The sequence below is a fragment of the Lissotriton vulgaris genome, chromosome 7, assembly GCF_964263255.1.
Source record: "Lissotriton vulgaris chromosome 7, aLisVul1.2, whole genome shotgun sequence".
NCBI classification, from domain to species: Eukaryota; Metazoa; Chordata; class Amphibia; order Caudata; family Salamandridae; genus Lissotriton; species Lissotriton vulgaris.
Window position 1 is genome coordinate 607,203,156 of NC_141695.1, and position 27,764 is coordinate 607,230,919.

Genomic DNA, 27,764 nt, shown 5'->3' on the forward strand with positions numbered 1-27,764 from the left:
TTTACTCTACTCTAGAACTCAAGGCGGCGTATCACCAAATTAAGTTAAATGGTGATTCTTTGGATTTGACCACATTTATCACACCTTTAGGACTGTTCAAATTTACAATATTGCTGTTTGTGCTCAGTTCTGCCGCAGCAGTTTTTCATAGAGCTATAGAGAAGGTGTTAGATGGGGTTCTAGGGGTGAAGATCCATCAGGGCGATGTACTGATTTATAGAACCAACCAAGAGGAGCATGATCTTCGGTTAAAGTTAGTCCTAGAAAAGTTTAGGTAGATAGGCTTAACTTTACGAGAGAGGAAGTATAAATTTAATCAGAACAAAATCAACTACTTGATGCATAGGTTGACCAGAGATGGGGTGAGACCTTAAGAACAATTGGTTAAAAATGATAACCTTCATGTTCCTGAAGTTAAGTAGGAGCTGTTAACTTTTTTAGGGGTCGCCGAATACTACAATAAGCTTGTACCTTCTTTTGCCAGTTGCACACAAAGTTCTTTTGCCAGTTGCACACAAAGTTCTTTTGCCAGTTGCACACAAAGTTTGAGGTCATTGTTAAAAAAGGGTGTCCGGTTTAATTTGTCTTTCTAATGTGAACAAGCGTTCTGGGATGTTAAGCCTGTGCTTAGTAAGGCCCTGTAAAGCTTTGATGTTTGTGATGACACTCGTTTGATCACTGATGCCAGCTAAAAGAGGTTGGGCGCTGTACTGAAACAAACTAAGAAGGGTGTAGAAAGAAGCATCATTTTAATTTCCAGAAGTTTGGAGGGGCCATAGAAGTATTCTGTAATCGAGCATGAGGATCTTTGCATTTACTGGGCCATAAAGAATCTTAAGAAGTTTCTCTGGGGGATTGAGTTTGAAGTGAGGACAGATCATAAACCTCGCAAAGAGATATCTCATAAGAAGAATTTGGATGCGGTCTTGGGCCCATTTTGTAAATGGGTGGTGGCTTTACAAGATTTTAACTTCGAGGTAGTATATATCCTTGGAGTAGAAATCAGTATTGCAGATAGCCTGTCACAGTTGAGTCCAAAACTAAAGGAGCATAAACCTGACATAGTTGATGAATTTTGGGACCTGAATGAGTATACAGTTTGTGTAGTCACTGATGGTGTGGTCAGTGAAGATGAGTGGAGGCGTTGCTTGTACGAGGATAGAGTTTTGAAGGAAGTAAAAGTGTTGGTCAGGAGAGGGTAGAACTTAAAAAAGGGCATGAGCAAGAAGAGTTTGAAATTTTGGATGGTGAAGGCTGAATTGTCCGAGAATAATGGTCTACTGTAAAGAGGTATTAAGTTGGTGCCTCCAGGTCATATCTGAGTGAAACTCACATGGTTGAGTCACTGTGGCCATTAAGGGATTTCAAAAACCAAGGAGAGACTCAGATTGCATTTCTTGTGGTCTGGAATGGACATGCAAGTTGAGCGGTGTGTCAGAGTGTTTGGAGTGTTGATGTAGTGACAAAACTTGCAAGACAAGAGTGCAGCCTATGGTAGTGAGTGATGTTCTAGTGAGTGTGTGGCAGGAAGTAGCTCTTGATGTTCTGGGACTAGTTACTAGCAAAGCTGGTCAGTATTAATTGTTGGTACTAATGGACTTGTTCTCGCTGTGGCCACAGATTTGCATTATGCAAAGTGTGGAAACTTTTTGGGAGTTGCATTTCTTAGGGATGTTTTCAGCAGAGAAGGATTTCCGCATTATATGCTGTTGGACAATGGTGTCCAGTTGGTGTCTAGAGACATGGAAGAGTTTCTGTATTTGAGGGGAATAAAGCATAAGAAATGTTCTCTCTATCATCCCGAGAATAATGGGATGGTAGAGAGGTTAAACAGAGTGTTAAGAGTCTATCCAGATGTTCAAGACCGAGAATAAGGACTGGAAAGAGGATTTGATGGAAAGGGTTGAAGTTTATCGGTTTAAGCCACACTCTGTCATTGGTAGGTGCCTTTTGAGTTGTTTCGAGGTAGGAGACCCAACACTATGGTGACTCCGTTGTGGATGAGGGATAGCACACTTGAGGCTGTAGGATGTAAGGAAGTTGAGTATAAGGATGGTGATTGGCAGAAATCTCAACATGTAAAAGTGTGGAAGAGTAAACAAAGATCTGATGAGCGCAAAGTGGTGTATTCTACTGCAGTGGGTGTTGAAGATGTAGTAAAGATGACACTTCCACAGAAAGTGGGACCTCAAAATTCTCCTCACCTTTTCGGGTTGTGGACTTATTTCCAAATTCAGTTAAGCTGAGTGACAATTTTATTTGAAATATAAATAGAATTGTGGTGATACTTATGAATTTGAAACACAACTGTGTTTCGGCTGACCGTAGTAAAGACAGTGAGCTAAGCTGTGTAGGAGAGTAGGGTCTGCTTCCTATGGTCACCCCCACTTTTTGCTGTGATTCTCTGGTTTTTCGACTTTAACGTGGCTGTGGGCCTGCTAATCAGACCAACAGCCCAGCTGTTCTCTCTCTAAATTGATACCATGCACTTTAGGTGCATACCAGATTGGTTACTGGGTCACTCTTGTGAGCCCCTGTATAGTGTACCATAGGTACCCAGGGCATAGGTGTACCCTAGGCCTACCAGGGGCTACAGCATGTATTGTGCCACCCCTGGTTTCCTTCCAAACTGACACCACAGGTCTGTTCATACAGCCTGGATAAGGTGGTGTCATCACCCCTTACTTAGATATAGTATACCTATATCTACTTTTACATATAGACACATATACACCTATAAGCCACTCCTACGGTAGGCCTCGACAATCCTGGAGGCAGAGTGCTTAGTTTTATGTGAGAGGGTGCCTTAGCATGAGCTGAGCCCCTCTGCAGCTTTCGGAACCATCTCCTTATAGCTGTTCTATGATATAGCCATACCATATACTCTTAAGTGCATTATAATCCTCACAGTTAATGCTAACTTTGGTTTGGCTTTATCAAAACATGTCGTGTAAGGTGTCAAACACTTTGGAATACTACCCCCGCCAATTCTGGCAGCGGGGGTAGCATTCCACCCTTTTAGAGGGAAAAGAAATGTAATTTACTGCTTTACCCGTTTAAAGTTAAACAGAGCCTCAGCATCACAAAATGGATGCTGCTGCCACAGACACGAGTCTGACCTCCTGTTGCTGGGGGAAACTCCAGCAAGGGCGGCCTGGACAATAGCTTTCCTGTTCAGGGAGGTACCAGCCCCTCCCCAGACAGGGGTTATGTGTATAGGGGCAGGGAGGGCTGCATTCAGTGAATGCATCTAGACACTGCCTGGGGCACACAAGGTGCTCCATGCATAGCCCGGTTCACACCAGTTGCTGGGGCATTGCAGCCCCAGCTCTGGCGCGAAACTGGACAAAGGGAGAGGGGTGTAACCACCCCCTTCTCAGGTCCACCCATAGGAGGGACCTGATCAGGTAATCCAGCCCCCATCCTTAGTATAAGTATAGGAGCAGTGTCCCCAGGACTTTAGATTATCCTGGAAAGAAACTTTGATACAGAACTCTTGGACCTTGGACCTTCTATTATGACTAGATGACGGAAGACATCTCCCTTGTGGTCAAGGAGTGACCACCCTGTTCAAACAGGCACCAATAGCAACTTTGCCGGTCTGCAGCCTCGAGGCTCCCGCCGGATCCCGAAGAGGCTGCGACTCAAGAACTGGACTTCCAGACTTCTCTGACCCCGACCCACATCCACAGCAAAGCTGAGACCCGTGGAGGACACGAGAGACGTGGGACCGGACATCTTGGACATCCTGCATTTTGCTACCTGCACTCCTTTCCTGAAGCCTCAGTAAGTTGTGCATTGGGGTACGAGAAGCTCTAGCCCCGAGCATCATTTGACCTGAAGCCCAAGCCCCCACACTCCGCGAGTGTCCCTTGGGCCCCGCCTTCACTTTTGTGCTCAACTCGTCTTCCCGCCTACTGGCCCGCTGGCTAGTGAGTCCCCCGCAGACGCCATCTTGAAACTACTTTGCTTTCCTGGTTGCTCCAGGCTTGCTACAGCTTCCCTCCAAAAGAGAAGCGCCACAGACCTTGCTGGTCTGCAACAGAGCCAATCTTGACATCCTGCGTGGGTTACGGTTGCGAAGGCTTGTTAGGTCCAATCCGGATACAGACGCTGCAGTCATCTAGATCCATCGTGGGACAGCTCGAATCCAGCTCCTGGTTATCGTCAATGCTTCCTGGACCTCGTAGCTGAAGAGACGAACTCACCTTCTTCACCTTAAAGCACCTGACATCGCCTGGTTCCTTCCTGGTCACTGGCTAGTGACCCAGACTCTGTCCCCTCTGCTTTCATGTTCTTCACATCTCCGATCCACCCTTGGATCCACCGGACACTTTTCATCTGTTTACCTGCAGCTCTTCTTTGCAGCTCTTCATAGAAAACGACAACTAAACCCGACACGAAAAGACACCTATGCACCCGCCTTCCCTAGGTGAGGTAACTCGAGTACTTCGGTGCTCCCGTGGGTATTGACTCTTCAAGTCTCCTAGTTTAAAAGGGTTCCATCCAAGTCCATCCGAAAGTGTCCTTAATCTTCAACTATGCAACTTATCGTATATTAACTGTGTCACTTGTATTGTATTTTTACCTCTGACCTCATAAAGAGTGCAGAGAGGTTGAGTTTAGATTAAATATATATATATATATTTGATATTTACCTTGTGTGGTGTCCTTTCATTTGGTATTCAAGGAATTATATATGGTAAAACAACTTGCTTAACTCGCCTACAGAAGTCTTAGCCTAAGGCTGCTGGTCCATGCTACCACTAGGATAGCTTTCTATAAGGTTGACTTTACAACCATCATCAATAAGGGTCGATTAGACTGGTGCAAGGTGCCCACTAGAACTAGTGGACATCATATGCCAGGCTAACTTCTCACAAGCTGTAGTAGACTTAATAGAGTTCCTCCGAAATTTATGATGGATTATGTTTAAACATGCATGTAAAAGAGAAGACCTGTTTGGTGTGTAATAGTCATTTTGTGTTTGATGTATTAGTTTTAAAATGGATAGTTATTTTTTTTATACTCCATTTAATGTATTTTTTAAGAAAACACTAGAAATATTGCAGCACATTTCAGCAACGAAGTCATGGACAGTAAGAGAAAAATTAATCTGTGTTGTGTTGACTCACATTACCACACACCACCCCACGTTGTTATGTACATGTTTAGACAAATAAGAACTGGGAGATTCATCTATCCAACCATTTGCCCCATATTTGACGGTGTTTGACCGGGCATCCCCTGGCCTCATATAATGGTTTTTCCTGTGCTGCGCACCAGCCCACTCCCTTTTGCCATTTAATTATGCTTGGGGAGACATGATTCTTCCATGCAGCAGCTATGTCTTGCTTGGCCACCACGATGGGGGTGCCCAAGAATAGTTTGTCTGCCCTAGACCCGTCCAACCCATTGTTGACCCCAAGTAGTTTGTTCAAGGGGTTGTGTGGGACCTCCCACCCCAGAACTTCAGTGAGTTCTGCTTCCAGCGATTCACAGGACGAGGAGGGGGCATGTCCACACCACATAATAGAAGTCTGCTGTTTCTTCCCCCCATCATGTACAAGATGGGTTTGGTTTTATGCCTGCCCTATGGAGGCGGGCAGGAGTAAGATAGGTGGCTCAGCTTGGCGGAGGCAGTGGCAGTTTTGGGAGCCATTAAGGCATCTCTCCAGTCATAGTCTTCTGGGGCGCCTAACCAAGTCTCCCATCTGTTCCTAAGCAAGTCTGAGGATGTGGGGCCATTGTTAGTTAAGGAACGATAGATGCGTAAATCACCTCCCTTCTCCAGGTCTCCCATTGTGATTTGTGCTTCTAAGGGACTGTGTTCTGGGAGTGACATGCCAGTTGCTATGTGTACGTGTAGGGTGTGGTGGTGCTGCAGGTATTTGTAAAACTGAGATGGATGGAGCGAATGTTGGGTCTGTAGGTCTGAGAATGAATGTATGTGGTCACCAACTCAAACATCGCCCAGTTGTGAGATACCAATGAGGTCCCAGCCCCCCTCCAGTTTCCCCACATCTCTAAGCCAAGTACCCTGCCAGAGGGGTGTTTGACAGGTTAATTTATTCTACCATCGTGTATGGCGTAGGGAGGCACGCCAGGCCAGCAAAACCGCGCAAGTCTCTGTGGGTAAGGTCTGGGCCCTCCGTACATCATAGTTTGGATTTGACGAAGTCCCTGGTATTTCAGCTCGTCCTGTAGGCTGGATTGACCAACCCCCATTGAACCAGTTGTGTAGTGTAAATAGACAGATTGCTAAGTAATATAAGTATAGGTTTGTCATACCCATGGCTCCATCAAAGGGTGGGATTTGGCAGCGGGAGAGAGCCATACACAATCTCGAACACTTCAAAGGAACCTTGTAGCCAGGTTGTCCAATTCTTTGAACCACATCCGTGGGATGTGGAATGGGGCGTTTTGGACAATGTATAGGAATCGGGGGAGAATCATCATTTTGAAAAGGGCTACCCTACTCAGCGGGTTAAGCGGTAAGATTTGCCACTTCCGGGGGTCTTCTTTAGCTTTTTTGACCAGTGGGGTGATGTTGAGTGACCATGCCAGTTCAGGGATTAAGGCGACCCAGATCGCTAAGTATTTAAACGACTGCCACCTGATGGATATAGTAGACTGCCAGTCAAAGCAGTCTCTTGTCGATTTAGCGAAGTTCAAGTTCAAGCCAGAGACTTGTTCAAAGGTGCGGAGTATCTGAAGGCATCTGGGACCAGACTGAGCTGGTTCCGCAACAAAGAGCAGGATGTCGTCCGCATGTAAGGCGATCTTGTCCTCATGAGAGCCTCGCCATTTCTAGCCCTGGACCCTTTCATCGGCATGAATGAGGCTAACTAAGGGCTCCACTGCTAAAGGCCAGAGGGGCATCCCTGCCTCGTGCCTCTTCTGATTGGGAACACATTGGAAAGCGTTCCATTTATGAGCACCCTCGCATTAGGTTTGAAGTATAGGACTCGGACAAGACGGCGGAAGCGTTGACCCAGGCCCATGGCGGCCAAGACATCGTCCAAATATGTCCAGTGGATCGAGTCAAAGGCTTTCTCAAGGTCAACTAGGAGAAGTGCCAAAAAGGGGGTTGGTGACTGGCGGTTGAGACAATGTCTAGTACTCCACGCCTTCATGAAGCCTCATTGGTATGGATGGGCCAGCTTGCTGACATAGGGTCTTAGATGTTAGGCCAGGACCGTGGCGTAAATTTTGACCTCTGTGTTGATCAGGGAGATTGGGCGATAATCTGTGCGGGCTGGCGAGGGTGGTTGCGTTTTAGGAATGACAACTATGGTGGCTGCTTCAGTCTCCGGAGGTAATTATCCTGATTCTACAGCTTCTGCGGATAGAGCAGAGAGATGCGGGACAAGTGTATCTCGATAGGCGGTTTAGTACTACTATGGAAAGCCGCCGGGCCTGGTGTTTTCTCAGCCGCATGTAGGATATGGCTTCTTTATTTCTTCGTGTGGGATGGGGAAATCTGTTCCAGCCGATTCTACGGCATTGAGGCAAGGGAGGTGGAGACTTTCTAGGTTGGTCACTTCAGCCAGTGAGACCTCGGGTCTCCGGGCTGAGTAGAGTTCTGAGAAATAGTCGGCGAAAGCTTGAGCTATCGCCTTAGGCGTGCGGTGGGTGACACCCCTCCCCCCCACGAACCCTGGATTTCTTTAATTATACGGTTTGCCAGAGGGTAGTACACCAGTTTCTGTAATATTCTCCCATTTTTGTTTCCCCATCCGTATATTCGGGTGATGAAAGGCCTCCAAATTAGCCTCGCGGAGTCCGAGATTTCTTTAATTTCATCTCTTAACATTGCAAGCTGACGCGCCTGGGGGCTATTCGCCGCCTCAGATGAGTTTCTTTCGAGCCAAGTCGCTTGAGCCTCAAGGAGGTCGAGCCGGCTGTGTTGGGCAACCCGTTGGGCTTTGAGGTGGCCTTTAGCAAAACTGCGGATGGTGGACTTACCTGCCTCTCAAAGAGGACCCGAGGAGGGGACGGACTCCAGATTAGTGAGAAAGTATTGCTTAAGCTCCACATCAATTGCCTTCTGAAATTTCTTATCTTGGAGAAACCAAGCATTCACCCTCCACAGGGGGCAGAGTGTATCAGAGGGGTCACCTAAAGTTAAGATCAGAGGTGAGTGGTGTCAGATGCTTCGGGGAGGAGGCCTATCTTTCTGACTCTGCTGCATTTGGGAGCAGGCATAAATATCATGTCTGTGCGAGCATGTGTGTGGTGTGCCGCGTAGGTGTGAGTGTACTGGGTGTCAGGGGGGTTCCAAGTCCTCTACACATCACAAATACCCAAGGTGTTTGTCCAACCTGCCAGTTGTTTAGAGTGTAGTGTCCGTGAGGCGGTGGGGGTTCCTGTGGTGTCGAGATTGGGTTGCATGACTGCGTTGAATTCCACCCAATCACTGTCTCGCCCAAAGGTAGGGAGCTAATCACATCATCAATGCAGCTCAAAGTTTGCGTGAGTGTAGCAGTAGGGATGTAAATGGATAATAAGTTGAGGGTGTTCCCTCTCAACGTTCCGGAGAGAGCCACAAAGCGCCCGTGGGGGTCACTGATAATCTGAGTGGGTACGAAGGGCAAATTATGTCTCAGGAGGATTGCCACCCAGCGTGAACCCCGTTCGAAGCCTGAGTGCTAGGATCTATCGAACCTGTATCTTGCGAGGAAGGGACAAAGATTGCCCATGAAGTGGGTGTCTGGGCAGGTCGAAGGACTGCCGTCTGTTTATTTCTATCTAGCAGGCTGTTGATGTTCCATGACATCACTCTGAGGAGGCCGTCTCTATGTGCCATTTGTGTTGTGGTCTGTATAGGTGGGCCAATGAATCATGAGGTCCCGAAGTTGCGGAGGGACAGGTCGGAAGACTAATAATGGTGGTAGGAAACCTCTACTGTTAGTGTGTAGGTAGTGTGTGGTGTTGTGTTGGTGCAAGGCTGAAGTGCTGAGAATTCTAAACTGCGTATTTAAGCGTGAACGTGGTACAACAGTCCCAACCCTTTCCCCCCACCCTATACTTCAAGAACAGAAGCATCTGTCGCCCTATGAACTTTAGAAAGTAACAGGCTGACCTATAACGCTTAGCTTCAGAGTAGCGTGGAGGACCACCCCCCCTCATAGCAGGATATTATCGTATATCTGCAGATTTGTCTGACTGGTGTGATGTGTTGGGCCTGCCTGTGAACAGTTCTTCGTGTAATTGTAACTCGGTGTTTATGATTCCCTGTGGGGCCTGTCAGCTGAGGAGTGCCGGGCTGCAGGAGAGATCTGAGTCTGTAGATTCAGTGCCCAAAGTCTTTGGGGACTGCCTCTCACAGTCCAGTGGTCCAGGGAACCAGCATGTTGCATGGGGCAGGATTCGGAAGGCAATTCCTGATTTCTGGGGCCCAGGGCAATGGCTGTTGGCTAACCTGACATGGCTCTGCACGTTCCTCAGCCCCTGCGGGAGTGCGTACGTCTTCTCCTTGGTTTAGGGGTTGTTGCAGGGGCGACCCGGGCACCTGAGAGCAGGCCTGCGGCTCTGGATCTGAAAGGACGCTCCTCAGTCACCCAGGTCCAGGCCGACTCTGGGGTGTCACAGAAGTAGGTCTTATCTTGGAAGATAATTCAGAGGCGGACCGGAAAAAGCAATCTGTATTGTATATTGAGGGTGCACAACTTTTGCTTAACATCTGTGTATGAACGTCTTTGACTCTGGACCTCCCTCGCATAATCACAAAATATCATTATAGTATGATTTTGTTAGGTCGGGGTTTTCTGAATGCGGGCTTCTCTTAAAATTGAGTCTCTATCTTTGAAGTTAAGGATCCTGGCAATGATGGATCGTGTGGAGCACCTGGAGGAAGTTTGGGTGCCAGAGATCGGTGGGCTCGTTCTACTGAGAACCATGCAGACAGTGTGTCTTTGGGCATCTATGACGTGATCCATTGCATGATGAGAGCAGCCACCTGACCCTGTTTGACCCTTCAGGAGACTCCACCATACGAATATTGTTGCGTCTAGACCTATTTTCAGCATCTTCTGCCCTTTTGTGCAGCTCCTTGGTGTGGGTCTGTAGTTGGGCTACTTTTTCCGTAAATCGTAGTATGTTGTCTTCAACAAAGGAGATGCGGGATTCAGTTTCAGAAATGCTTGCTGTCGCATTTCGGAGGTCCTGCCGGAGTGGAGCCATATTCAACTGGACCTCTACGATCTTGTTTTCTACTGAGGCTTGAGAAGAGCTAATGGCCTGTAGGATTGTGTTAAGATCACATCCTGTCGGAGCAGATTTCTCAGTAGCTTCCGCCGTGGGGCCAAGCTCATCGGTGGTATATTGATCGATCTTGGTCTGCGTCGCAGGGGGGTTTGGTCCGCGCTCTTTCCCCATGGTCGTCCTAAGGGGCGGGCAGATGTTAGTCTGAGCTTTGTCCAGGGTCGGGCGTTCTATGTAGTGGCGCGAGTGCCTTTTCTGCCTGGATACCCTGTAGACACAGGCAAGGCCGCACAGGGCTCCTGGAGCTATGGGGGGTGTTGTTAGTGTCGTCAAGGCCAGGTTGTTAGGCCTCAATGAGGTAGGCCTGGTTGTTCGAGTGGTGTGGTTTCAGAGCCGTCTGCGTCCTCAGCCCGCAATGGTGCAGGGGATAGGCTTGCTCCAGGGATATGGCCACCTCTACCCAGGGCCCTGCCAGACTCCCTGGTGTACAGTGTTTGGGATCTGATCATGTCTGGCAGGGGGAGGGTGGGCTTTCAGAGGAGTCTGTGCCTGAATGAGTAGTTGAAGCTGTGGTGCGGGCTCCACTCTAGGACTGTTGACCCGCTGGTCAAGGCTGTTGTGCGCTGCTTGGAGGTTGGAGTAGAGAGTGAGTCCCCTCCATCCTGTGTTGGGCTCTCCCGCCCTGCGTCTCCTCTTGCTTACCTCCATGGGTGGTTTAAAACAATCTGCATCAGTCCAATGTCCTCCATTCACTCAGTGTGGAATCTGCATTCCCAAGTCCAGGCACCGCATGGGCCAGCACAAATGCCCGCGTCCCCAGCTCCGGGGCACCCCGCCAAGACGCACCGCAGGGTGCCCACCGCAGCCCGAAGATCAGTTGGTTCAGAGCGCGGGTGCCTCCGTGAAATGTCCTGTGGTGCCCGTCTTTAGCCCCAATCCACATCAGGGCCGAAACCGGCTTGTATTCGGGCACCCAGGGCCAGGGCATTGGCCGAACACCGCAGGGTCTAGGGCGCGACCGCGGGTGGAATCCGGAAGGGCAACTAGCCTCTGCTTCCGATGTACCCACAAGTGCAGGACCTCGGCACTACCCGGTCTGCTGGAGAGAGCTGCGTCAGGCCGACTGCGCCCAAGCTGCGCCGGGGTCGGGGCACCGAGCGTCACTGCGGGATGGATTGTGATTCTGGGCCCACCCATTAGACCAGAGACTCCGGTCGCAGTCCGGTTACGTCATGGCAACCAAGGGGACCCCCAGCACCCATGTATGCCCCGGAGGGGGCACTGGGAATGCTACAGACCCCGTTTATGCAGCAGTGGAGGGGGAAGACAATTTGCTGCTTTCCACAGTATTGGACACTGAGCTCAGGTCGCCATCTTGCCTGCGTTGTAGTCAGGAGAACCATGGTGGATCGGGACGTCATTCGCCGTTTCCCTTGATTTCGCTCTTCTCTGATGTCCGCCGCTGGTAATTGCAGAATGGACTCCTCCTTCAGGAGAGAGGGACAGCTCCTGATGAGCATGGAAACCCAGAGCGGATGACGGGGGGGAGGGGAGTCCTAGGCACACTCTGAATCTTGAAGCTCCAAGCCATGCCCCCAAATGGATATAGTTTTAAGTGGTATATTTGTACGTTTTTTTTTTATTTAAGGTTTTGTTATACAGTGCTTGTTTTTTGGTTTTGCTTTTTTCAAAAGGAAGAAGGTGTGTAATAACCTAATGTAATATATTTACTATCTTATGTTTTGGGGCTCCCAAGGCTTAAGGAGAAGAATGGTGTGGGGAAGCTTGGAATGTGGAACTCTGGTTGAGGGTGGAATGTGAAGGTTTCAGTTGACCTCCTGCGTGTGCCGGATCTCCATTACCACAGGTCTGTAATTGATGGTAAACTAGGATGTGGTGGAAGTAGCAGTTGAAGATGGTTGATGGATTGTGAGTATGCTGAATCTTGGGTATCCATCAATGTTTGAGGAGAACTGTGTTAATCTTCAGTTGCATGGGTTTCCCAGTGTCAGTATCCTGTTCCAGACGTTTCAGGACAAGGAGACAGGATGATGAAGGGTAGGGACTGGGGTTACCAGGCTTGGAAGGCATGTGCAAGGCCCTGATAAGTACCCGGACTTGGATGTTGTTCATGTTTGTGTCCTATTCTATCAGCTCACGTTTTCCCTACTCCAATGTGCATTTTGCAGTCTCAGTATACTGTAGAGTTGTGTTTGCGGAAACCGCAGGTACATCCCCAAAGAGGCACACCGATAATGATCATCAAACGTGATTCAAAAGTTCATTTGAAACGTAACATTTATTTTCTTCAATGTTTTTTTGTATATTCCGTTTTGGATTATTTTGCTGATATTCAAAGCATATCAGAGGACAACATAGTTAAACGTATGAACAGTTGTTTCCAATGCATTTCGGGCTGTTCAGCCCTTGATCACGGAAAGGCTGAGGAGGAAGAGTACGGAAAAAATGTCAGGGGTAATGTGATTATGCAGCATAGGAGTTATATATAAGTGCTCGTGGTGCTAAACTCTGGTTGAAGAAACGGGTAACCTCACATTCTAATGTTATCACCCGTTTTCATAAGTTGGTTCCTCCTCGTATTGTTATCACCATAGACAAATCTTGACACAACCCCCTCACCCTTCACTCCATCTTTTGGCACCCGTTTAACTATGTTGTCCTCTGATATGCTTTGAATATCAGCAAAATAATCCAAAACGGAATATACAAAAAAACATTGAAGAAAATAAATGTTACGTTTCAAATGAACTTTTGAATCACGTTTGATGATCATTATCGGTGTGCCTCTTTGGGGATGTACCTGCGGTTTCCGCAAACACAACTCTACAGTATTACTCAGTGGTGTGCAGACGGATAACACCACCCTTTGAGAGCACCCAGAACTCTAACAATTTTTCGCCAACACCTTTCTCAACCCAGTTGTGCACCCCCCATACTCTCTTTTGGCAGTCTCAGTATAGTCACAGTTAATATTGTTGGTTGGAAGTTCCAGTGTTAACTTTGTTGCTTCATTATCTTTTTGTTTTTTTTTGTTAAGGAGGAAGTTATATGGCCTTGTCAGAGTGCACGTTCCAGAGGGCGTGGGGGTTCAGTGGTCATGTCCTGGAACGCCAGGCCATGGAGCGTACAGCAGGGACAGTGATGGAATTCTCTTCGTTACAAGTAGGCCTTCCAATTTAACGATGTGCACGTTACACCTCGCGTTATGTTACACCTTTCGGTTATGAGAAAGCAGGTCTCTCGTGTTTCGCCCATCACCACCCGTCTCTTCAAACTAAGTCGATTACCCTGCACAGCACTAGTCAATTACCCTGCACAGCACCTCCAGACACACACCACCATGCACACACAAACTTGCCATCAGCACCCTACATATAAAAGAGCACAACTTTGTCAGCATTTACTCCACCGTACCGAACCTCCACTAATCTCCAAACACAAAAGGCAAACAAAATTGTGCAAACAAACAAAAAACATAAGGCAGGGTCTGCAGTTTCCCAGTTACTGCTGTCACATGGAGCACTCTCCTTACAATACCATGCAACAGAGGTGTAGAAATGCCACTGTCTTCTAGGTTGCGACTGACTATGTCTCGCTGGCCCTGAAGCCACCATTACAAAGGATCTAAACATCCCTGGTTGTGACGCCAAGCAACATTACAGCAGCATACAACACCCTCCCCCGGCTAAAACGCATTCCCCTTACAGTCACCACAGGCACGGGCCACACTCCTGCTTGTCACACACTGCACCACAACAGTATAATAGCATGCACTCAGAATCCCACCCCACACACCCGCTGATGGACTCTCACCTTGCAGCCATCACCGGCGCAGCCTCGTTCCAAAAACAGACCAGCGAAAAGCCACACTCTCGTCAGCAAATGCCATTCCGTGACTAGTAGCCTCAAGGTTCCAAGTAGAACTGAAACACTGCAGTGCGGGAGGCCCCGTCCATTATAACTGCACCCCAAGGACATGTGCTTTCATGCTTCCAGTGCACACACCTGTGACCACACTATAGTATGCCCAAATAAAGCAGAGAACAACATCAGTAGCTTCTGTATCGGATATAATGCTTGACAATAAAGTCTGCACCACTGGAGCGCATCAGTGTCACACTTGTCTATATACACCATGTTGCAGACAATGCCAGTAACGACAGAGGTAGAACACGTCAGCAAGAATAAGTTTAAAAAGAAAAAATGAATTCAAAATGGACTGACAGACCGCATTTGTAATACACCAGCCACCTGGTTGGGTGCCTTGCTGCTGGTCTTAGACAACCGTAAAGAAGGATAGCAGATGAGTGGGTACTGGCCAAAACTCAACAAAGTATGTAATCGATCGGATATTTTAGGTATTGGCATCTGTTTGTGTTTGACATTTTTAACACAATAATCAGCATCCAAAGAGCTACATACTTCGCTTTCTTTGATGTGCTTCCGGCTTTGGGGAAGGGGAGTGACACTGCTTTTCAAATCTATAAGATGGAGATCTTTAAGACTGCAGCATGCTCCCGGTCATGTGCAGCATTAGCAATGCGTCTGCTGCCATACAGAGCCACTTTACAGCTTTTCTTGTTTTTAAAAAACGTTGGCAGATTTTTACCTTGCAAAGCATTGAAGTTTAAAAATATGATGCCATAAGCCCAGAATCATAATTCAGTTTTCAGGATATCCATGCTGGTCATTTGTGCATCACAGCAGTTAATAAACTCTGCTTACTTCACACCTCTCCCTGGCCTGAAAATATCGTATGTCAATAGTGTTAATCATTCAAATAAATGATAAGGGAGAGGCCATGGAGATGCACGCCTCTGTGAAACATTAAGGTGAAAAACTATTGTTTTTTCAGTTCTGAATGGCCTTGGGTGGGCCATGGTATTCCTTGGGTGGGTCTGGTCAACCCTCTAGAACCGGGCCTGGTCTTAGAACTGATTAGTCAAACAAGTTTTAAGCTTTTGCTTTATGGAATTCAGCAAAGATCGCCCAGACTCCAGTGGGAGGGTGTTCCAGATGCAAAAGCTTGTAATGAGACATTTATGTATCTGAATGAGGGCTTTCTCTTTGCCCTTAAGTGTATGATGAAGTTGGCACACATTTTGATACTATAACATACTTTGTGGCTGTCTTACAAAGTTCTGTTAAAAAACAGCTGGTGATTAATTTAAATCCACTCAATTGTTTAGATGCCTCTTGCATCCTTAGCACTCAAGCTCTGCGGTAAGCCTACTGTCTCGTGTCGAATAGCTACCAGTGTGTGGACGTGATTATCTCAGAAAAACAGTGCCCGATTAGTGGCTAGTTTATCTCAGTAGTGTGAGGCTTTTCTCCACTGCAGGAACCCGGCTTTCTAAAATGATGTACCAAGTTTAGATTAGTTGGGACTCCTTGTTTTTGGCAAATAGAAATTCTGTTTGGTTGCGATGAACTTCAGGTAGGTACTGCAATAAGAAGAATTAATGTACAGAATGCAGAACAATGTCATACATTCACACCGGTACAAAGATCTGGGCCTAAATCCATCGTTTTTTTGCTCCGATGCCATTCCATTTTGAACCCAGCCATATGCAAATCAGTCTTGACCGTGCGCGCAATGGGAACAGTCCAGCCTGAACTGCCAGGACAGGTCCTCCCTGGACTGGAAACAAGCATCCAATGACCGGTTTCCAGGTTTCACCCCTCATCAGCCAGGACAGCTTGACTCCAGTAGCATGGAGAGAACAGGACCCACGTCTGGGCATACCTGTCCCACTCGGAGTGACCTATGCAAAAAGAACAATTAATGGACAGAATGCAGAACAATGCCATACAGTCACCCCAGTACAGATATCTGGGCCTAAATCCATTGTTTTTTTGGTGCCCATGCCATTCCAGTATGGAAAACTGGGTTGGCATGGTGAGCAAAAGAACGATGGATCTATTGTCTGGGTTAATGTTTGATTTGCTCTGCATTCCATCCATAATCCGTGTGTCTTTTCATTTCTCGCCCGCAGTGCGAAGGGTATGCCCAGATGTGGGTCCCGGGCTCACTGTGTCACTGAATTCAAGCTAGTCTGGCTGCTGACGGGTGATGCCCCGAAATCGGTCCCAGGATGCTTCATTCCGGTCCAGGGAGGACCTGGCTTGGCAGCTCGAGCTGGACTGTTACCATGAGGCACAAGGTCAGGACTTATTTGCATATGGCTGGGTCTAAACTAAGGAGGCATGGTGAGCAAAAGAACAATGGATTTAACCCAGTTCTGTTGACAGGGAGAGAATGTTTGAATTGCTCTGCATTCTGTCCATCATCTGTGTCTTTTGATTTCAGGTAGGTCTTGGACATCCAGATATTGATGCATAAGACTGGAACAGAGGAAACTGTAGAGTTATGCATAGGTAGTGCACTGGGGAATATTGATGCGTTTATCAGTGAGTATGGTCCTGTGGGCTTCCTTGTAGAGGGCTGAAGATGACGGGGACCAGATAGAATCATAGGGATCTCTGCAGGTGATGGGGATCGTCTGGGGCTGGGAGGTGCAAATGTGAATGATCTGGTGTTTGGATGCATACGAGTAAAACAACTGAAGGAGAATGCCAGTGAATTCCATTCAAGGCTTCAGGGTGTGGATGAGGATGGGATGATCAACAGTGTCAAAGACAATAGAGGGCTGCTGCTTTTGTTTGTATCAGGAGGCAAAGGGTGTTCTATGATCTTGTTATATCTTATATGAAAAGGTTGCTCTTTCCTGTCAGTTGTTTACCAAATCAACTTTCTCTAGAATGTCTAGAGATCTCTGAACTTGCTTGCCTTATTCTTCTGTCCTTGCAAAGCGTTTCCTTTTCCTGTGTTTAGCCCTAACATATCAGTTTGTCACTCCTTTCATTGCTGGGTTTCTTCTGTTCTGTGGCAAGGACTCAGGGATTCTCTGAACTTACTTAACCATCATCTAATTCTAGTAGGAATCCCCTAGTTTGCCACTACTTTCCTTGCCCTCAAGAGTACTGTTTGTTTCCTGTGGGGAACTTTGTTTTTCTGACTGCTGATCAGCCTCGTCCATCCTCCATGAAGTTATAATAGCTTTTCTAAACTAGTTTAGCAAAGGAGGGCCTTGGTTCCTTGATTGAGACTGGTGTTTTCTCAAGCGGGTTGTCCATCCATTCTGTTGTATGATGATAGAGGCGTCAGGTGGTACGTCGGAGAATTTTTAGGACGCACTCGTAATTAATTGTCTTTATGTTTCTTGTCCTGGGCACAATGGGTCTTCCTCTTGAGTCACTTTGTTCAAGGCTCTTTATTTGAGACTTTTGCTCTTTGGGAACCTTTTTTGGAAAATTAAGCCTCTCACTCGAACTTTGAGGTGTTGTTTTGCTTCCAGATGCCCCATTTCTCAGAGATTTCCATGGCCCCTTTGTATTTTTTCCTTTGACCTTATTAGCACAGCCTTCTGCTTCTGTCTTGGCTCATGGAACTATCTCCTGTTCTTTTAGTATCTTTTCTACATGGGTTAATCTGTTAAAAATTTCTATATATTCTCCACTATTGCTATAACACTAATTTGCAGCTCTTATCGGTCTAGTGTTTTCCCTAGTTTATTTCAAGTAATCCACTCTTCTTGTGTCCGTTTTCATTATCTTTCTTTGAAATAAGATGCAGCAAACCTTGCCCATACATTTTATTTTTTCCTGGCCATGATTGCATGTCAGCCTGCTGTTCTCTACTTTTTAGGTCGCGCTTGGGCAGCGCATGCGCTTCTCTGCGGGGCATGCTGTATTGAGGTAGGTACGCTCCCCCCATATTTTTCATTGGCTTGTGTCATAGTCCTCTGTAAACTGTGGCTGTTCATTGGTTAAATGGCTTAGCAGTCCCGCCTTGTCTTATTTTGTAACCTCTCATGGCGACACCCCCGTTACGTATGTTGTTACTCAGTAGACTTTAATTACAGCCTCCAAGCACTATTTTCCTGAATCGCTCTCTCCTAATGCTTTATTTTTATTGCATTCATTTGCAATGCAATAGGTCTTGCATTTACGAGAGTTTAAGCTGTTGGCATTGTAAATGACAATGCCTTTTATTCATCTCTTTTAAAAACACATAAATGAAAAGCATTGTCATTTACAATGCCAATAGCTCAAACTCTCGTAAATGCAAGACCTATTGCATTGCAAATGCTTGTTGTGAATGTCAAACCTCTACCCTTGTGGTACCTAGTGTTCTGCTGGTCTGCTCCAACACGTGTAACAAACCCCAGCACTTACCCTCTTTAGTGTGGCACAGACTCTACTTATGACTCATCTTAAGAAGGTGTTCACAAGTATCATCTTGACCTATGATAAACTGCTACTTGCATGCTTAGCTTCTCTGCACTTCCCAGGCCTTATCTACTGTCTTATTGAAGCACCTTCCCTTGTGTAATTTTTTCAGAATGTTGTATCGTCATCTGGGGAGCCATTTACCATCTTCACTGAAAGTCGGTGGAGATGTGCGGTGTCGGTGCCAGGGCTGCTGCTTTTGTATTTGGAAAATGCCCTCAGGGCCGAATGCAGTTGGTTGCCAGTGGGCCACCAGGTTCCCTCCCGCCTGGTGACCACTTCCTGTATATTGTGGCATCTGGCATTTCCAAAATGCACCATTCTGCCCACTCTCCAAATGGCGAGACCCTTCTTTCAGTGTTCAGACCTCACTAGCCTCACCCACGGATGTGGTTACCTCAGAGCTACCCCCTTGTGCAATCCGGTTAGGCAACTGGTTTCCCCTCTCTGCTCCCTGTGCCAGCCTGTCTGCCTGAGCAGTGGGGCAGCTCTCCTCCCTAGTGTGACACATCTGCCCTTCAAGGGCGAGTTTTCCTTTAAAGCTTGCCTTTTGGGACTAAGACCCAAGTAGCTTCCTGCAAGGGTAAAGGAACACCTCCCTGGCCTGCAATCCCTCATTGTTCTTCTTCCTGAAAGTTGTTAGCATGTGTATCCAGGAGGGCGGAAAGCAGTCTTGTCAAACAGGCTCTGTGTTTGTTCCTGGGAAGGCACAGTAATTTTAAAGGCAACAAGGTGGCTGCTTTGTAAAAATAAATAAAGCTGCACTTACATTCGTTTCGACTTGAGATACAATTCAGATTTAAGGGTTTAATGTAACAAGAAGTTGGATGCCTGGGAGTGCTCACTTTGGTCACACCGTTGAGGCGTTTGCGTGTAATCTTGTACTTGCCAATAGAGCAACCGAGTCTTTCCACAGTAAAAATTGTGGTTTTGTGTGTTCACTGTCAGGACATGTAAAATACATGTCCTGTCCGTGTCATAAGTTGCACTCTGCCTTAGGACTCTGTAGGCCTGCCAGATGGGTGACTTACACAGATGTACAAGGGGGGTAGTGGCAGCGACAGAGTGGAGGACTCATTTTTCTTGAAGGGCCTCCGAGATGGCATAACTAATGCTGCAAGCCCTGGGGTACCCCTCTTACATGCCTTGGGTACCAAGGTAACATATAGTAGGGATTTACAGATAAGTTAGTCGTTTCCAATTGGGTACAGACAATTTGAAATACACTTTAGGGCACTGAGGTCTGATTAGAAGGCCCCAGTGCACTCTCAGTTGAAAAACCAGCAGCATCAATCGAAAAACTTGGGGGGACCATACTAAAATAGGCATTTTCTTACACTGGCTAATGGTGGTCGCTACAGACCTTTCTCTGTGATGGCCAGCATGTCTGAACACTACAAATTTGCATGAATGAGCAGTGGATGGGAAATGCTCCCCCAGTCCAATGGTGTGCCTTTATTTTTCAAACTGGATTTGCATATCTTCAGAGGATCCTTCTTGGATTAATGGTTCAGATAGTTCTTAAATATAACTTCGTCATGACCAGACCAGAAAAAAATGTAATATGCTAATTGTGCAAACTACTTAATGGATGTACACCAAACCAAGCAAAGACCTTCCTCGAGTACAGTTCCACTTTAGTGCCAGGTTTAATGTAATTATATTGAGCATTATTTTCTGTATTAAGGAGAAGAAGATCCTGTAGGAGTTAAAATACGAAATGTTGCTCTTGGCTCCTCCTTAGTCTGGTCCCAGTTGGACGGATGGATGTGTACGATTCTTGCTTCACAAAAACAAACAAGATGATGGACGAAATGTTGCAGAATGGCAAAACATTCACCCCCAGTCACAGATCTGGGTTTAATCCATCGTTATTTTGCTCACCAAGCCACCCCAGTTCAGACATGGCCATATGCAAATCATTCCTGACCCTGTGCCTCATGGGAACAGTCCAGCCCGAACTGCCAAGCCATGTCTTCCCTGGACCGGAATCAAACATCCTAGGACCGGTTTCTGGCTATCAGCCGTCTTCAGCCAGGATAGCTTGACTCCAGTGGCGTAGTGAGCACTGGACCCACGTCTGGGCATACCCTTCCCACATAGGGTGAACAGCAAAACAAACAAGATGAACGGAATGTTGCACAATGGCAAAACATTCACCCCCAGTTACCGATCTGGGTTGAATCCATCGTTATTTTGCTCACCAAGCCACCCAGTTCAGACATGGCCATATGCAAATCAGTCTTGACCCTGTGCCTCATGGGAACAGTCCAGCCCGAACTGCCAAGCCATGTCTTCCCTGGACCGGTATCAATCACCCTAGGACCGGTTTCTGGCTATCAGCCGTCTTCAGCCAGGATAGCTTGACTCCAGTGGCGTAGTGAGCACTGGACCCACGTCTGGGCATACCCTTCCCACATAGGGTGAACAGCAAAACAAAGAAGATGATGCAAGGAATGGTGCACAATGGCAAAACATTCACCCCCAGTTACCGATCTGGGTTGAATCCATTGTTATTTTGCTAACTAAGCCACCCCAGTTCAGACATGGCCATATGCAAATCAGTCTTGACCCTGTGCCTCATGGGAACATATAATCCACATTTGTTAAGCGCACAATCAACCGTAAGGGTCTCTAGGCGCTGGGAGCCGTCGGGAAGATTAAGCAAGCTATTGCCCACAGTCCAGTCCGAACTGCCAAGCCATCTCTTCCCTGGACCGGAATCAAGCATCCTAGGACTGGTTTCTGGCTATAAGCTGTCTACAGCTAGGATAGCTTGACTCCAGTAGCGTAGTGAGCACGGGTCCCATGTCTGGGCATACCCTTCCCACATAGGGTGAACAGCAAAACGATCTATCACCTGTTTTTTTTTATATTTGTCACCCCAAATGGGAATGGTATGCTCAGGCATGAGTCCCGTGCTCTCCATGCCACTGGAATCAAGCTATCCAGGCTGATGAGGGCTGAAAGCCCGAAACCGGTCCTTGGATGCTTGTTTCCAGTCCAGGGAGGACCTAGCTTGGCAGTTCGGGCTGGACTGTTCCCATGGGGCACAGGGTCAAGACTGATTTGCATATGGCTGAGTTCAAACTGGAATGGCATGGTGAGCAAAAAAACAACGGACTTAGGCCCAGATCTCTGTACTGGGGTAAATGTATGACAATGTTCTGCGTTCGGTCCATCACCTGTTTTTGCAATTGTCACCCAGAGTGGGACGGGTATGCTCAGACGTGAGTCCCGTGCTCTCCATGCCACTGGAATCAAGCTATCCAGGCTGATGAGGGCTGAAAGCTCGAAACCGGTCCTTGGATGCTTGTTTCCAGTCGAGGGAGGACCTGGCTTGGCAGTTCGAGTTCCTGCCATTGTGCTGAGGAACCCATGGCACACTGTTGCCGTCGCCCTTGTAGAACACACCTGGCTCCTGCTGGAAATATACCCCCCTGACCGTGGAGTAAACAGCCAGGACCTTAATAACGCCATTGCAAATTCTACTGCGAATTTCTGCTACACCACCTCTACCTTTCCACGAATTGGACAGACCGGCAGATGAAACACGCTGTGACCACTTCCACAAAATTATCGCCTCCTGGGCCCTCAACTCTTTTAGGACACCATAAATTTCAACCGCCCAGATTGCCCAGCTCTTTAGGTGTTTACCAGGCATTCATTATCTCTCTAGTCCTGAGGATGATTCCGTTCATCTAATTGAGCTTGGGATCGAAACGTCGACATTATAAAATAGTACCACAAAGTCTCATATGTATAATTGTTGTGGCTACTATTTGGTTTAGCTTGTCACATTGTATGATTATTACAAGCAACCACGGCTCCATTTCTTGCCTGCATTTTGTTTGTTTTGTTATTATTTTTTGTTCAATTTTTTTGTTTTTTTCTCTGTGCCGGGTGCAGGATTGCGTCCCGTTTTATTGTTGTTTGTATATTTTATGTCATCTTTAAATACATTGAGACATTAAAATTCCTTGTCCGGCTGGACATAGGACTTATATAGAACCCATCTTGGTCTATATCATCATTTTCCTTTATATTTTCTTATGCTAAGGACCAATGTTTGCTTAAAGGACTGTTCCCATGGAGCACTGGGTCAAGACTGATTTGCATATGGCTGCGTTCAAACTGGAATGGCATGGTGAGCAACAAAAAATGTATTTAGGCCCAGATCTCTGTACTGGGGTAAATTTATGACATTGTTCTGCATTCGGTCCATCACCTGTTGTTTTCGCATCTTGTTTCACTGCACCGAAGTTATTAAGAACGGAACAAATGCCTTTTTTCTATGTAAGCATTCTCCTAACCTAACCGTAAATACACAGTGACAAAAGGGTAGTGAGTGTGTGGCAGGATTATTCATTCCTCTCTGCAGTGTCCGTATCGCCTCACCCGAGAGTCTGTCCTTTTGTCCCGTGCCCGTGCTTGCGTCCCGCCTCTGTGCGCTCCGGGCGCCGACGTTGCTCTGTCCGCCTCCGTTTAGGTGTTTCTCGGTCTCCATGAATGGTTCATTCATGCAGGAGGCACTGCCTTTTATTTGAGGGAAGTTGGTGTCACTCTGGGAATGTTTCAGGATGAGCTGTAGGAGAAGGGGACACTGAAGCAGCATGTCTGTGGCCTTTCTTTTGCACTTGCAGCCACCGGAATTTACAGCTGGTCTGTTGAAAACAAACAGTAAGCAGCTCCAGACTGCAATCCGAGACTGATGAGGAGGTGTGAAGAGAAGCAGAGACCACAAGACTACGCCCTTGGGGCGAGGAAGGCCCGCCCGAGGTGTGGTGGCAGCAGCGCCCTATGAACCGAGTGCCAGGCCTGTCACGTGATTTTAGCCAACCATATGGTGGTAGGCCTCAGACATGGGCACAGATACTTTGCGCTTGTGACGATCTCTATCTCCTCGCAGAGGCCGGTGCTTGTGGTGCACTGGCAGGACTTGCCGGGACCTCTCTGTCTATGTGATGAGAAAACAGTCCTTGGGTGGGCCTCCTCTGCTGGGGTACGCCCCAAATGAGCAAGGGGTCATCCGGCTCAAACAAGATGTGCCCGTGCCCTCGGTGGGTCTAGTTGGGACGCGCACTCGGTGGTCCTTGTTGGCACGCGCCCTCGGTGGTCCTAGTTGGCACGCGCCCTCGGTGGGCCTGAGCCCGTGCCCTCGGTGGGCCTGAGCCCGTGCCCTCGGTGGACCTGTGCCCTCGGCTGCCCTAGTAGGCACGCGCCCTCGGTGGGCCTGTGCTCGCGCCCTCGGTGGGCCTAGTGGGCACGCGCCCTCGGTGGGCCTGGTAGGCACGCACCCTCGGTGGGCCTGTGCACGCGCCCTCGGTGGGCCTGTGCTCGCGCCCTCGGTGGGCCTAGTGGGCACGCGCCCTCGGTTTGCCTATCCTTGGGATGAGACAGCAATCTCCTGAATGACATGTATTTCTATATACGGTGAGCTAGCAGTCCTCTGACGCGACCTGTTTGTGAGCTCGCAGTTCCCTGATACTGCTACTTTTGTCTGTAGCCGTGCTTGCGATGAGCTAGCAGGCCTCAGATGCCCCTACATGTGTATGTGTCTCTTAAGATTTGGCAGTCCTCAGAAAAATATTCACTGGCTCTTGATGGGCCGGCAGCCTATCAGCTGAATCTGCGCTCGCGCCAGTGATGAGCCAGGGGTTCCAGCTGCACCTGTGGTGCACCTGGGGGGCGCTGCCAGATGCACCATTATTGCTCCTGCTGATGACCGAGCATGCGCACTACCTGTGGCGAAGAGCTGCTCTTGCAGGGTGGCGGTGACATTCACAAGCCAGAGTCTGAAGGCGTCTCTGCCCTCCCAGCAGGACGGGGGACGAGACATTAATTGATCTTTGTAATGGCGGAAAGAGACGACGCTCTGTATAAAATGCTGCCATGGCTTCTCTCCCTTTGGAAATAAGGGCGGCCGGGTGACCTTTAGAGGGGAGCGGGTTTACGCAGGCAAGGTATCGACCCACAGGTATCGTCCCCTTCCAAAAGTCTTCCTTCTCTCTTGAGCCTAAACAGTATAATCATGAACATGAAAGCCTGGGTGAAGAAGTGGGCGTTGCTTCGCTCCGGGGCAGTAGCTTCAAGCAAGGATGCCAGACTCCCGAATACAAACATGGAAACCAGGCCCCATTCCCTAGTTTATTAGTTGAAAAAGTCCCTGAATGGGGCGAAGTGGGGCCTTTACACCCTTGGGACCGGATGCCACTGTACTTGCTGCCCTGCGTTCCCACCAGGAGGCAGCAGTTAGAAGGCGAGAAGGCATGGATGGAATCCAGTGACCAGCCTTCTCACTGGCCCTCTTGCCAGCTGGAGTCAAGTTGGGAACGCAGCCATTGTACACAGGAATAAGTCCGACAGCATTGCAGCTTTGTGGGTGACTTGGGCGATACAACAGTGGCGGTAGACAGCAGAGCTGCGGCTGTACTGAGTACAATGATTGGTTCCCGGCCATTGTAGCCGGTCCGCATAATTCAAGTTAGACGCCTCAGTGGTTGGACTTAGAGACGTTCCCTTCCAGTGGTACAGAGGTAACTACACATCCCAGCAGGCAAGATGAAGTTGACTCAACATGTGGCTAACGGGAGGGCGCTCAAGTTGTGCACTGCATTGCAAGAGTATATCACACCTCGCGTGACCTCCTTGTTTTTTTCCTATTGTGCTGATACTGATTTTGAATGAAAAACAGAACTGTTTAGTTCACTTTATATTTGTGTTGCCCACGCTCTTTTCTCCTCTATAGTAACCCCTTCCGGTCTCACCGTGCACGAATACACTTGTGAAACCCCTTCACAGCAGAAGGATACTTTGCAGTAATTCTGGCTTACTTGCAGGAACATTACCGTTTTGTACCGCATAATTTGAAACCATGCCCCGATGTCACTCGGAAAGAATACTCTAACCCACCCCCCCCGCCCCTCACTGTGCTGGCATACTCATTTAGTAACCCCTTCTGACTTTAAGTTTTGCTGGATATAATACACCTATGTGCACCCCCAACTCCTCACAGTGAAAGTATACTGTCCCTTGACCCCCGTCTCCATCTTTACTGTTCAGACATATTCCTGTGTGTGCCCCTCACCGTGAAAGGATACTGTAGTAACCCCTGCAACTCTCACGGTGCTGGAATTGTGCGTTCTACTTCCAGCCTTGCTGTAAAGAAACACTACCTGTGCGAGGATACTACCTTGTATGATTGTACCTTTGCAGGAGTACACCTGTGTGTTACTCCTCCCCCCACAGTCTCACGGTGCAAGAACTCCTTGTTCGGAGGCGAACAGTCTTTCCAAACCTAACTTTTTGCTAAGATGTACGAGCGCTTTCGTTCCAAAGGCTTCCACGCGCGCTCTCCCTCGCGCTCTCTCTCTCTCGCTCTCTCTCGTGCTCTAGCTCTCCCTCGCGCTCTCTTCCTCGCTCTCCCTCGCGCTCTTCCTCGCTCTCTCTTCCTCGCGCTCTCTACCTCGCGCTCTCTACCTCGCGCTCTCTTCCTCGCGCTCTCCCTCACGTTATTACTCCACTTACCGTTTTATCCCGTGGTCCCTACTTTGCGTTTTTCATCGCCCTTCTTCAGCTATGCCTCACCTCTCCATCCTCAGCTGACCCGCCCCCACCGTATTACCTCTTCCCTCTCTTACCGGCCTCCCATATTTTGTTTTCCATCTTGAACTCTGCCTCTGTCCATCATTTAGTCTCTTTTTGGGACACTCCTCTCTCCTCCTATCCTCGCACTTTATTCCAGAACTAATTCTGTTTCGTTGTCCCTCCTTTGAACCCTTCCGCACTCGCTCACACTCCTACCTTCTCTCTCCTCCCGGCGCGCGGCTCCCAGCCCAGTGTTCTCTGCCCGGGTTGTTGACTGGCCGGTCCGCCCGGCTCGGAGCTCTCGTGGTTTCAGCAGCACTGGCGTCTCCTCTCCGAAGCCACCAATTTAAGCGTTGGGGCTGGAAGAGGAGAGGCTGGGAGGGCCGCGCAGGGCAGGGCCGGCGCTGCAGCATTCACTACTTCGTGGAGATTTAGTTCTCGCTGCGGGAGTTCAGCCAGAGGCACAGGGGCAACTGAGAACTGTAACAGCAGCGCGGGGAGCTGGGAGTGAGCGTCCTCCATACAAGGACAGGGAAGGTGCAGGACAGTGCACACTACAGGAGGGTAGTCTTCGAAACAACAGATAGGAACGTGGGGTCGTTTTGAGGGGCTTAACTCCGAGAACCTGGATACAAAAAATCCAGGGGGTAGGTTGGGGTGGGGTACTGGGCTCCCGAGATTATGCTGACGAAAGTCATGGTACTGGAAGGACGCTTACAAGAAATATCGTCTATATCCTAAGTATAGAACGAACTAAAGTTGTAAAAAAAAAAAAATCTTCAAAACAATAGACCGAACCAAAAAAAGGTCTTAAGGTGTTCCCAAAGGTGACTGGGCATCCGATGTCCAGTTAGGGGCACCGTCCAGCATGCTAGTGACAAGAAAGCAGTTATAGCCCAACAGATCCCTTTTATTTAGTTTGGGCACAATACCGAATAGGTACACCACTACGAGATTTTCCGGTGGTTTAGAATGGGGCCACTAACAGCAGGCAGTGGTGCATCAATGGCCATTGGCTACCGGTCAGAATAGTATTAGCCTTTACTTTGTCTTCAACCGGGGAGATCTCTGGAACGGTAAGTCCTGGAATGATGGTAGAAATACTTCTGGAATTAGGACATATTCCTCCAGACAGCTGAAGTGAATCAAACTCCAGGGAGTGTGATGGTTGTGTCTTATGGTCCATCTGGCCCCTGCAGGGAGTAGAGGCACCCTATATGATGGGTCGAGGACAATGCAGTATCACCCTTCTCAATCCAATGAAGTGAATCACCTTCTTGAGGCAGATGTTCTTCTTTCTCCGCTTCTGGAGTGGGGTAAAATTGCTCTTTGTCAGCTCTACCCCATCAGTGTGTCCTCATGCGAGTCCTTCCAGTCCGCTGGGTCTTCTGCAGGTCTTCCCAGGAATCAGGTCCCTCCTGGCAGGAGCAGTCTGACACGTCTACAGGTAAGTTCTTTCTTCTCTTCCCAGGTTACAGCAGCGCGATGTCTCTGTAGACTTTTGAGGACTTGGGCCAGACTTGATGGCGGGAAGGAATCCTGCAGAGACTCTACCTTTAGACCTGTAGTCTTCTTTCGTACACTTGGTGCACGACTCCTTGATGTCAAGACAACCATGTTGATCCCTGTACTGGGTTAGGGGTCCAGTACAAATAACC

At 48.2% G+C, this 27,764-nt stretch overlaps 2 protein-coding genes across 3 annotated transcripts in view; one reads left to right on the top strand and one right to left on the bottom strand.

The window, feature by feature from the left end:
- The window catches only part of LOC147702111 (uncharacterized), a 114,652-nt gene extending 88,236 nt beyond the window's left edge, over positions 1-26,416 (bottom strand). Inside the window, exon 1 of the transcript XR_015297504.1 lies at positions 26,323-26,416. The gene's annotated coding sequence lies outside the window, so the exon portion shown is untranslated. The remainder of the gene's footprint in view (positions 1-26,322) is intronic.
- The window catches only part of RECQL5 (RecQ like helicase 5), a 769,601-nt gene that overhangs the window by 407,175 nt on the left and 334,662 nt on the right, over positions 1-27,764 (top strand). The gene's annotated exons all lie outside the window — the stretch shown is intronic.